An 11,697-nucleotide genomic window follows, 5' to 3' on the forward strand; every position below is an offset into this window, starting at 1 on the left:
CAACTAACCAGCAAGTGCACTGGGTCGTCCAAGTAATACCTTACATGAGTAAGGGTCGATCCCACGGAGATTGTTGGTATGAAGCAAGCTATGGTCACCTTGTAAATCTCAGTCAGGCAGACTCAAATGGGTATGATGATAAACGAATAAAGCATAAAGATAAAGATAGAGATACTTATGTATATCATTGGTGAGAGCTTCAGACAAGCGTATGAAGATGCCTTCCCTTCCGTCTCTCTGCTTTCCTACAGTCTTCATCCAATCCTTCTTACTCCTTTCCATGGCAAGCTTATGCAAGGGTTTCACCGTTGTCAGTGGCTACCTCCCATCCTCTCATTGGAAATGTTCAACGCACCCTGTCACAGCACGGCTATCCATCTGTCGGTTCTCAATCAGGCCGGAATAGAATCCAGTGATTCTTTTGCGTCTGTCACTAACGCCCCGCCCTCAGGAGTTTGAAGCACGTCACAGTCATTCAATCATTGAATCCTACTCAGCATACCACAGACAAGGTTAGACCTTCCGGATTCTCTTGAATGCCGCCATCAGTTCTCGCCTATACCACGAAGATTCCGGTTAAAGAATCCAAGAGATATTCACTAGAGCCTCGTATGCTTGTATAACAAGAGTGGTTGTCAGTCACTTTGTTCATGAGTGAGAATGATGATGAGTGTCACAGATCATCACATTCATCAAGTTGAAGAACAAGTGATATCTTGGACAAAGAACAAGCGGAATTGAATAGAAGAACAATAGTAATTGCATTAATACTCAAGGTACAGCAGAGCTCAACACCTTAATCTATGGTGTGTAGAAACTCCACCGTTGAAAATACATAAGAACAAGGTCTAGGCATGGCCGAATGGCCAGCCTCCCAAGGAGGGTTCAATCATCAAAACATGATCAAAAGATAAAAATACAATAGTAAAAGGTCCTACTTATAGAAAACTAGTAGCCTAGGGTGTACAGAGATGAGTAAATGACATAAAAATCCACTTCCGGGCCCACTTGGTGTGTGCTTGGGCTGAGCAATGAAGCATTTTCGTGTAGAGACTCTTCTTGGAGTTAAACGCCAGCTTTTATGCCAGTTTGGGCGTTTAACTCCCATTTAGGTGCTAGTTCCGGCGTTTAACGCTGGAAATTCTGTAGGTGACTTTGAACGCCGGTTTGGGCCATCAAATCTTGGGCAAAGTATGGACTATCATATATTGCTGGAAAGCCCAGGATGTCTACTTTCGAAAGCCGTTGAGAGCGCGCCAATTGGGTTTCTGTAGCTCCAGAAAATCCACTTCGAGTGCAGGGAGGTCAGAATCCAACAGCATCTGCGGTCCTTTTTAGTCTCTGAATCAGATTTTTGCTCAGGTCCCTCAATTTCAGCCAGAAAATACCTGAAATCACAGAAAAACACACAAAATCATAGTAAAGTCCAGAAAAGTGAATTTTAACTAAAAACTAATAAAAAGTATACTAAAAACTAACTAAAACTACTAAAAACATACTAAAAACAATGCCAAAAAGCGTATAAATTATCCGCTCATCATAACACCAAACTTAAATTGTTGCTTGTCCCCAAGCAACTGAAAATAAAATAAGATAAAAAGAAGAGAATATACTATACTCTCCAAATTATCAATGAAACTTAGCTCCAAATTAGATGAGCGGGACTAGTAGCTTTTTGCCTCCGAACAGTTTTGGCATCTCACTTTATCCTTTGAAATTCAGAATGATTGGCTTCTTTAGGAACTCAGAATCCAGATAGTGTTATTGATTCTCCTAGTTAAGTATGATGATTCTTGAACACAGCTACTTATTGAGTCTTGGCCGTGGCCCAAAGCACTCTGTCTTCCAGTATTACCACCGGATACATACATGCCACAGACACATAATTGGGTGAACCTTTTCAGATTGTGACTCAGCTTTGCTAAAGTCCCCAATTAGAGGTGTCCAGGGTTCTTAAGCACACTCTTTTTGCCTTGGATCACAACTTTATTTCTTTCTTTTTCTTTTTTTTTCTTTTTCTCTTTTTTTTCGTTTTTCTCCTTCCTTTTTTTTTTGTATTCACTGCTTTTTCTTGCTTCAAGAATCATTTTTATGATTTTTCAGATCCTCAGTAACATGTCTCCTTTTCCATCATTCTTTCAAGAGCCAGCAATTTTAACATTCATGAACAACAAATTCAAAAGACATATGCACTGTTCAAGCATACATTCAGAAAACAAAAAGTATTGTCACCACAATAAACTAATTAAGCTAGTTTTAAAGATGAATTTGAAATCCTGTACTTCTTGTTCTTTTGTAATAAAAACAGTTTTCTTTTAAGAAAGGTGATGGATTTCATAGGACATTCATAACTTCAAGGCATAGACACTAAGACACTAATGATCATAAGACACAAACATAGATAACATAAGCACTAAAATTCGAAAAACAAGAAAATAAAGAACAAGGAGATTAAAGAACGGGTCCACCTTAGTGATGGCGGCTTGTTCTTCCTCTTGAAGGTCTTATGGAGTGCTTGAGCTCCTCAATGTCTCTTCCTTGTCTTTGTTGCTCCTCTCTCATGATCCTTTGATCTTCTCTAATTTCATGGAGGAGGATGGCATGTTCTTGGTGCTCCACCCTTAGTTGTCCCATGTTGGAACTCAATTCTCCTAGGGAGGTGTTCAGTTGCTCCCAATAGTCTTGTAGAGGAAAGTGCATCCCTTGAGGTATCTCAGGGATCTCATGCTGAGAGGGGTCTCTTGTTTGCTCCATCTTCTTCTTAGTGATGGGCTTGAGGTCATGCCTTCTCAGTTGAACCGGCTTTGGATGCCATGAATGGTTATGGAAAAACAAAAAGCAACGCTTTTTCCACACCAAACATAAAAGGTTTGCTCGTCCTCGAGCAAAAAAAGAAAGAAGAGAGTAGAAGAAGAAGAAAATGAGGAAGAAGGGAATGGCTTTGTGTTCGGCCATGTATGGGTGGGTTAGGGAGGGAAAGTGGTTTGAATTTGAATGGTGAGGTAGGTGGGGTTTTATGAAGGATGGATGTGAGTGGTGAAGAGAAATATGGGATGGTGAGGGTTGGTGGGGATCCTGTGGGGTCCACAGATCCTAAGGTGTCAAGGAAAAGTCATCCCTGCACCAAATGGCATTCAAAATCACGTTTTGAGCCATTTCTGGCGTTAAACGCCGGGCTGGTGCCCATTCCTGGCATTTAACGCCAGGTTCTTGCCCTTTTCTGGCGTTTAACGCCAGTCTGGTGCCCCTTTCTGGCGTTAAACGCCCAGAATGGTGCCAGACTGGGCGTTAAACGCCCAACTGCTAGCCTCACTGGCGTTTAAACGCCAGTGGGTTCTTCCTCCAGGGTGTGCTGTTTTTCTTCCTGTTTTTCATTCTGTTTTTGCTTTTTCAATTGATTTTGTGTCTTCTTATGATCATCAACCTACAAAAAACATAAAATAACAAAAGAAAATAGTCAAAATATAACATTGGGTTGCCTCCCAACAAGCGCTTCTTTAATGTCAGTAGCTTGACAGATGGCTCTCATGGAGCCTCACAAATGATCAGAGCAATGTTGGAACCTCCCAACACCAAACTTAGAGTTTGGTTGTGGCCTCCCAACACCAAACTTAGAGTTTAACTGTAGGGGCTCTGTTTGACTCTGATTTGAGAGAAGCTCTTCATACTTCCTCTCTATGGTGACAGAGGGATATCCTTGAGCCTTAAACACAAAGGATTCTTCATTCACTTGAATGATCAGTTCACCTCTATCAACATCAATCACAGCCTTTGCTGTGGCTAGGGAGGGTCTGCCAAGGATGATGGTTTCATCCATGCACTTCCCAGTCTCTAGGACTATGAAATCAGCAGGGATGTAATGGTCTTCAATCTTCACCAAAACATCCTCTACAAGTCCATAGGCTTGTTTTCTTGAGTTGTCTGCCATCTCTAATGAGATTCTTGCAGCTTGCACCTCAAAGATCCCTAGCTTCTCCATTACAGAGAGAGGCATGAGGTTTACACTTGACCCTAAGTCACACAGAGCCTTCTTGAAGGTCATGGTGCCTATGGTACAAGGTATTGAAAACTTCCCAGGATCTTGTCTCTTTTGAGGTAATTTCTGCCTAGACAAGTCATCCAGTTCTTTGGTGAGCAAAGGAGGTTCATTCTCCCAAGTCTCATTTCCAAATAACTTGTCATTTAGCTTCATGATTGCTCCAAGGTATTTAGCAACTTGCTCTTCAGTGACATACTCATCCTCTTCAGAGGAAGAATACTCATCAGAGCTCATGAAAGGCAAAAGTAAGTCCAATGGAATCCCTATGGTCTCATTTTGAGCCTCAGATTCCCATGGTTCCTCATTGGGGAACTCAATGGAGGTCAGTGCACGCCCACTGAGGTCTTCCTCAGTGGCGTTCACTTCCTCTCCTTCCTCTCCATATTCGGCCATGTTGATGGCCTTGCACTCTCCTTTTGGATTTTCTTCTGTATTGCTTGGGAGAGTACTAAGAGGGAGTTCAGTAACTTTCTTGCTCAGCTGTCCCACTTGTGCCTCCAAATTCCTAATGGAGGACCTTATTTCAGTCATGAAACTTTGAGTGGTTTTGATTAGATCAGAGACCATAGTTGCTAAGTCAGAGGGGTTCTGCTTAGAATTCTCTGTCTGTTGCTGAGAAGATGATGGAAAAGGCTTGCCATTGCTAAACCTGTTTCTTCCACTATTATTGTTATTGAAACCTTGTTGAGGTTTCTCTTGATTCTTCCATGAGAAATTTGGGTGATTTCTCCATGAAGAATTATAGGTGTTTCCATAGGGTTCTCCTAGGTAATTCTCCTCTTCTATTGAAGGGTTCTCAGGATCATAGGCTTCTTTTTCAGATGAAGCATCCTTAGTACTGCTTGGTGCATTTTGCATTCCAGACAGACTTTGAGAGATCAAATTGATTTGTTGAGTCAATATCTTATTCTGAGCCAGTATGGCATTCAGAGTATCAATCTCAAGAACTCCTTTCTTCTGATTAGTCCCATTGTTTACAGGATTCCTTTCAGAAGTGTACATGAATTGGTTATTTGCAACCATTTCAATTAGCTCTTGAGCTTCTGTAGGCGTCTTCTTCAAATGAAGAGATCCTCCAGCAGAGCTATCCAGAGATATCTTGGATAGTTCAGAGAGACCATCATAGAAAATACCTATGATGCTCCATTCAGAAAGCATGTCAGAAGGACACTTTCTGATTAATTGTTTGTATCTTTCCCAGGCTTCATAGAGGGATTCTCCATCCTTCTGTCTGAAGGTTTGGACTTCCACTCTAAGCTTGCTCAATTTTTGAGGTGGAAAGAACTTTGCCAAGAAGGCATTGACTAGCTTTTCCCAAGAGTCCAGGCTTTCTTTAGGTTGAGAATCCAACCATGTTCTAGCTCTGTCTCTTACAGCAAAAGGGAATAGCATAAGTCTGTAGACCTCAGGGTCTACCCCATTAGTCTTGACAGTGTCACAGATTTGCAAGAACTCAGCTAAAAACTGATGAGGATCTTCCAGTGGAAGTCCATGGAACTTGCAATTCTGTTGCATTAGAGAAACTAATTGAGGCTTAAGCTCAAAGTTGTTTGCTCCAATGGCAGGGATAGAGATGCTTCTCCCATAGAAGTCGGGAGTAGGTGCAGTAAAGTCACCCAGCACCTTCCTTGCATTGTTGGCATTGTTGTTATTTTCGGCTGCCATGGGTTTTTCTTCTTTTGAAGAATTCGGTCAGGTCCTCAACAGAGAGTTGTGCCTTAGCTTCTCTTAGCTTTCGCTTCAAGGTCCTTTCAGGTCCAGGGTCAGCTTCAACAAGAATGCCTTTGTCTTTGTTCCTGCTCATATGAAGAAGAAGAGAACAAGAAAATATGGAATCCTCTATGTCACAGTATAGAGATTCCTTGAGGTGTCAGAGGAAAAGAAAAATGGAAGACAGAGGTAGAAAATTCGAACTTATCAAAGAAGATGGAGTTCGAATTTTGCATTAAGGAATAGTGCTAGTCAATAAATAGAAGGATGTGAGAAGAAGGGAAGTAATTTTCGAAAATTAAGTAAAAGATTTTGAAAACATTTTGAAAAACACTTAATTGATTTTCGAAAATAAGAGTGGAAAAGAAATCAAGTGATTTTTGAAAAAGATTTTGAAATTAGAAATAAAAAAAGATTTGATTGAAAACTATTTTGAAAAAGATGTGATTAAAAAGATTTGATTGAAAAGTTATGGTTTTAAAAAGATATGATTGAAAAGATATGATTTGAAAACAATTTTAAAAAGATTTGATTTTTAAAAATTAATGACTTGCCTAACAAGAAAAGATATGATTCAAACATTAAACCTTTCTCAACAGAAAAGGCAACATACTTAAAATGTTCAATCAAATCATTAATTGTTAGTAAGTATCTTTGAAAAAGGAAAGAAATTGATTTTGAAAACATTTGATTGAAAAGATATGATTTGAAAAAGATTTAATTTTGAAAAACTTTGAAAACTTGAAAAAAATTGATTTTGAAAACAAAATCCTCCCCCTTGTGCCATCCTGGCGTTAAACGCCCAGAATGGTGCACATTCTGGCGTTTAACGCCCAAACTACTACCCTTTTGGGCGTTAAACGCCCAGCCAGGCACCCTGGCTGGCGTTTAAACGCCAGTCTGTCTTCTTCACTGGGCATTTTTGAATGCCCAGCTTTTTCTGTGTGATTCCTCTGCAGTATGTTCTGAATCTTCAATTCTCTGTATTATTGACTTGAAAAGACACAAATTAAAAATATTTTTGGATTTTTAATAATAAAAATGCAACTAAAATCAAATAGCAATGCATGCAAGACACCAAACTTAGCAGTTTGTATACTACTGACACTATATGAGACACATAAACACTCAAGTCAAAAGAATTCAAAGATCAGAGTAAGAAATCATCAAGAATTATTTGAAGATCCTTAAGACACATGAATGAATGTATGCAATTAACACCAGACTTAAGATGAGACACTAGACTCAAACAAGACATATTTTTGGATTTTATGATTTTGTAATTTTTTTTGTGCTTTTTCAAAAATTAAGTGAAAAGGAAATAAAGGTATCAAAATTCTTAATGAGAATTCCAGGAATCATGCAATGTTAGTCTAAAGCTTTAGTCTAAAGGAATTAGACATGGCCGGCCAAGCTTCAGCAGGACATTGCATTCAAGAGCTAAACTGATGAGACTCAATCAGCTTTGGTGATGATAAGAACATCACCTTTGAAACACTAGAATTCATTCTTAAGAACTCTGAAGAAAAATACCTAATCTAAGCAACAAGATGAACCGTCAGTTGTCCATACTCGAACAATCCCCGGCAACGGCGCCAAAAACTTGGTGCGCGAAATTGTGATCACTACAACTTCACACAACTAACCAGCAAGTGCACTGGGTCGTCCAAGTAATACCTTACGTGAGTAAGGGTCGATCCCACGGAGATTGTTGGTATGAAGCAAGCTATGGTCACCTTGTAAATCTCAGTCAGGTAGACTCAAATGGGTATGATGATAAACGAATAAAGCATAAAGATAAAGATAGAGATACTTATGTATATCATTGGTGAGAGCTTCAGACAAGTGTATGAAGATGCCTTCCCTTCCGTCTCTCTGCTTTCCTACAGTCTTCATCCAATCCTTCTTACTCCTTTCCATGGCAAGCTTATGCAAGGGTTTCACCGTTGTCAGTGGCTACCTCCCATCCTCTCATTGGAAATGTTCAACGCACCCTGTCACGGCACGGCTATCCATCTGTCGGTTCTCAATCAGGCCGGAATAGAATCCAGTGATTCTTTTGCGTCTGTCACTAACGCCCCGCCCTCAGGAGTTTGAAGCACGTCACAGTCATTCAATCATTGAATCCTACTCAGCATACCACAGACAAGGTTAGACCTTCCGGATTCTCTTGAATGCCGCCATCAGTTCTCGCCTATACCACGAAGATTCCGGTTAAAGAATCCAAGAGATATTCACTAGAGCCTCGTATGCTTGTAGAACAAGAGTGGTTGTCAGTCACTTTGTTCATGAGTGAGAATGATGATGAGTGTCACGGATCATCACATTCATCAAGTTGAAGAACAAGTGATATCTTGGACAAAGAACAAGCGGAATTGAATAGAAGAACAATAGTAATTGCATTAATACTCGAGGTACAGCAGAGCTCCACACCTTAATCTATGGTGTGTAGAAACTCCACCGTTGAAAATACATAAGAACAAGGTCTAGGCATGGCCGAATGGCCAGCCTCCCAAGGAGGGTTCAATCATCAAAACATGATCAAAAGATAAAAATACAATAGTAAAAGGTCCTACTTATAGAAAACTAGTAGCCTAGGGTGTACAGAGATGAGTAAATGACATAAAAATCCACTTCCGGGCCCACTTGGTGTGTGCTTGGGCTGAGCAATGAAGCATTTTCGTGTAGAGACTCTTCTTGGAGTTAAACGCCAGCTTTTATGCCAGTTTGGGCGTTTAACTCCCATTTAGGTGCCAGTTCCGGCGTTTAACGCTGGAAATTCTGTAGGTGACTTTGAACGCCGGTTTGGGCCATCAAATCTTGGGCAAAGTATAGACTATCATATATTGCTGGGAAGCCCAGGATGTCTACTTTCCAACGCCGTTGAGAGCGCGCCAATTGGGCTTCTGTAGCTCCAGAAAATCCACTTCGAGTGCAGGGAGGTCAGAATCCAACAACATCTGCGGTCCTTTTTAGTCTCTGAATCAGATTTTTGCTCAGGTCCCTCAATTTCAGCCAGAAAATACCTGAAATCACAGAAAAACACACAAACTCATAGTAAAGTCCAGAAAAGTGAATTTTAACTAAAAACTAATAAAAAGTATACTAAAAACTAACTAAAACTACTAAAAACATACTAAAAACAATGCCAAAAAGCGTATAAATTATCCGCTCATCAGCAACAAACTGGCGTTTAGATGCCCGAATAGGAAGGAAAGCTGGCGTTTAAATGCCAGAACAGGGCAACAAACTGGCGTTTAAACGCTAGAATTGCACTCTAAGGCTTTTTGAACGCCCAATTGGAGAAGGGATGAGAATTCCTTGACCCCTCAGGATCTGTGGACCCTACAGGATCCCCACCAACCTCAACTCACTCTCTCTCCTCTTCACACCTTTCTACAACACTCTTCCCCAAATATCCTTCACCAATCACTTCCTTAACTCTTCCCTAAATACCCCTCTTCACTCCTTCATTTTCACACATCATACACACCTTTCCCTCCCCTTGGCCGAAACACATACACCTTCCATCTTCTCTTTTTCCCCCCTTCTTTCCTTCTTTTTTTGCTCGAAGATGAGCAAACCTTTTAAGTTTAGTGTGGTAAAAGCATTGCTTTTTGTTTTTCCATAACTATTTATGGAACCTAAGGCCGAAGAAACCTCTAGAAAGAGAAAAGGAAAGGCACTTGCTTCCACCTCTGAGTCATGGGAGATGGAGAGATTTATTTCAAGGGTCCATAGCTCAGTAGTAGAGCATTTGATTGCACATCAAGAGAGCCCACTCATGGATCTCAACAAGAGCATGAGGAAATTCCTCATCAAGAACTCCTTGAGATGCCTAAAGGGATACATTTTCCTCCACACAACTATTGGGAGCAACTAAGGATAAGAGCACCAAAATCACTAGGGATGGAGCAACAAAGGTAAGGAAAAGACATAGAGGAGCTCAAGAGCACCATTGTACCTTCAAGAGGAAGACGCCACCCTCACTAAGGTGGACTCATTCCTTAATTTCCTTGTCTGTTTATTTTTCTATTTTCGGCTTTATGCTGTAGGCTCTATCTATGTTTGTGTCTTCACTACATGATCATTAGTGTCTAGTGTCTATGTCTTAAAGCTATGAATAACTCCATGAATCCTTCACCTCTCTTAACCGAAAAATGTGCTTAATTACAAAAGAACAAAAAGTACTTGGATTTCAAATTTTATCCTGAAACTAGTTTAATTATTTTGATGTGGTGGCAATACTCTTTGTTTTCTGAATGAATGCTTGAACAGTGCATATTTTTTATCTTGTTGTTTATGAATGTTAAAATTGTTGGCTCTTGAAAGAATGATGAACAAAGAGAAATGTTATTGATAATCTGAAAAAATGATGAAATTGATTCTTGAAGCAAGAAAAAGCAATGAATAAGAAAGCTTGCGAAAAAAATATATGGCGAAAAAAAAGAGAGAGAAAAAGAAAAAGCAAGCAGAAAAAGCCAATAGCCCTTTAAACCCAAAGGCAAGGGTAAAAAGGATCCAAGGTTTTGAGCATTAATGGATAGGAGGGCCCAAGAAAATAAAATCCAGGCCTAAGCAGCTAAATCAAGCTGTCCCTAAACATGTGCTTGTGGCATGCAGGTCCAAGTGAAAAGCTTGAGACTGAGTGGTTAAAGTCGTGATCCAAAGCAAAAGAGTGTGCTTAAGATCTCTAGACACCTCTAACTCGGGACTTTAGCAAAGCTGAGTCACAATCTGAAAAGGTTCACCCAGTTATGTGTTTGTGGCATTTATGTATCCGGTGGTAATACTGGAAAACAAAGTGCTTAGGGCTACGGCCAAGACTCACAAAGTAGCTGTGTTCAAGAATCAACATACTTAACTAGGAGAATCAATAACACTATCTAAAATTCTGAGTTCCTATAAATGCCAATCATTCTGAACTTCAAAGGAAAAAGTGAGATGCCAAAACTGTTCAGAAGCAAAAAAGCTACAAGCCCCGCTCATCTAATTGGGACTAAGTTTCATTGATACTATGGGATTCATTGTATATTCTCTTTTTTTCATCCTATTTTGTTTTCAGTTGCTTGGGGACAAGCAATAATTTAAGTTTGGGGTTGTGATGAGCGGATAATTTATATGCTTTTTGGCATTGTTTTTATATAGTTTTTAGTATGATTTAGTTAGTTTTTAGTATATTTTTATTAGTTTTCATGCAAAATTCACATTTCTGGACTTTACTATGAGTTTGTGTATTTTTCTGTGATTTCAGGTATTTTTTGGCTGAAATTGAGGGACTTGAGCACAAATCTGATTCAGAGGCTGAAAAAGGACTGATGATGCTGTTAGATTCTGACCTCCCTACACTCGAAGTGGAGTTTCTGGAGCTACAGAACTCCAAATGGCACGCTCTCAATTGCGTTGAAAAGTAGACATCCATAGCTTTCCAGAAATATATAATAGTCCATACTTTGTTCGAGTTTTGATTATGCAAACTGGCGTTCAAACGCCCCTTCTCTGCCCTATTCTAAAGTCAAAACGCCAGAACTGGCATAAAAGTTGGAGTTAAACGCCCAAACTGGCATAAAAGCTGGCGTTTAACTCCAAGAGAAGCCTCTACACGTGTAAAGCTCAATGCTCAGCCCAAGCACACACCAAGTGGGCCCGAAAGTGGATTTCTGCATCATTTACTTATTTCTGTAAACCCTAGTAGCTAGTTTTATTATAAATAGGACCTTTTACTATTGTATTTTCATCTTGGAACGTTGGAAATCTTGGAATCTTTGGAACATTTTCCCTTAGACTTTGGGGGGCTGGCCACACGGCCATGCCTAGACCTTGTTCTTATGTATTTTCAACGGTGGATTTTCTACACACCATAGATTAAGGGTGTGGAGCTCTGCTGTTCCTCGAGTATTAATGCAATTACTACTCTTTTCTATTCAATTCATGCTTATTATTATTCT

The 11,697-nt window shown here is 39.9% G+C and overlaps 1 non-coding gene across 1 annotated transcript; it reads left to right on the forward strand.

The window, feature by feature from the left end:
* Positions 1-5,191: 5,191 nt before the first annotated feature.
* LOC130971542 (small nucleolar RNA R71) lies at positions 5,192-5,299 on the forward strand. Its single transcript, XR_009082756.1, has one exon. It is a non-coding gene; the product is annotated as a small nucleolar RNA R71 (small nucleolar RNA).
* The last annotated feature ends 6,398 nt before the right edge of the window (positions 5,300-11,697 follow it).

The sequence above is a fragment of the Arachis stenosperma genome, chromosome 3 (genome assembly GCF_014773155.1).
Source record: "Arachis stenosperma cultivar V10309 chromosome 3, arast.V10309.gnm1.PFL2, whole genome shotgun sequence".
In the NCBI taxonomy this organism is placed as follows: Eukaryota; Viridiplantae; Streptophyta; class Magnoliopsida; order Fabales; family Fabaceae; genus Arachis; species Arachis stenosperma.